Raw genomic sequence first — 513 nt, 5'->3', positions numbered from 1 at the left:
TACTGGCTCATGTGATGTTTTCCAGCCAGGACAGCTTGGATTGTTTTCTCCTTGAGTACAGGACTCTTTCTGGGGATTAAAAACTCTTAAGTGTGTATGCGAAGCTGCCATTGGTGTCAGTAGAATAGAATTGAAAATCAGTGTCATTAGATAGATAGCAAAAGTAATCATTATGTATAGAGTGAGTTACATAACTGGCTTTGTTGTGAGGGTCCTCATATTGGACACGGCAGTTTAATTTGTCCTTTTTACTGTGAGAGATTTAAACCGAATGAAAGGGATGTTTAGTCTTTAGCTACATTTTAGCTTCTGCTTTTGGAGAGACTTGATGAGGTGGAAAGGTCTTTGCCAGATTACTCCCACTTTAGCATCTCTGGTATTCAGACTGCACTCTGCATTACAGCAAAGAGGATATGAGGCTGTGAGTCTCTTGTGTGTAACAAGAGTTGTCTACTCAACCCCGCCCCAGGGCTGACCTTGAAACAAATACATTCCCCTGTGTGTGTGTGTGTG

The 513-nt window shown here is 41.7% G+C and overlaps 1 protein-coding gene across 1 annotated transcript in view; it reads left to right on the top strand.

Moving 5' to 3' along the window:
- gdpd5b (glycerophosphodiester phosphodiesterase domain containing 5b) overlaps nt 1-513 on the top strand; it is a 40,074-nt gene that overhangs the window by 28,698 nt on the left and 10,863 nt on the right.

The sequence above is a fragment of the Morone saxatilis genome, unplaced genomic scaffold, assembly GCF_004916995.1.
Source record: "Morone saxatilis isolate NCDOM2014 unplaced genomic scaffold, NCSU_SB_2.0 Contig8, whole genome shotgun sequence".
Lineage (NCBI taxonomy): Eukaryota > Metazoa > Chordata > Actinopteri > Moronidae > Morone > Morone saxatilis.
This window is presented reverse-complemented; position numbering and strand designations above follow the sequence as displayed.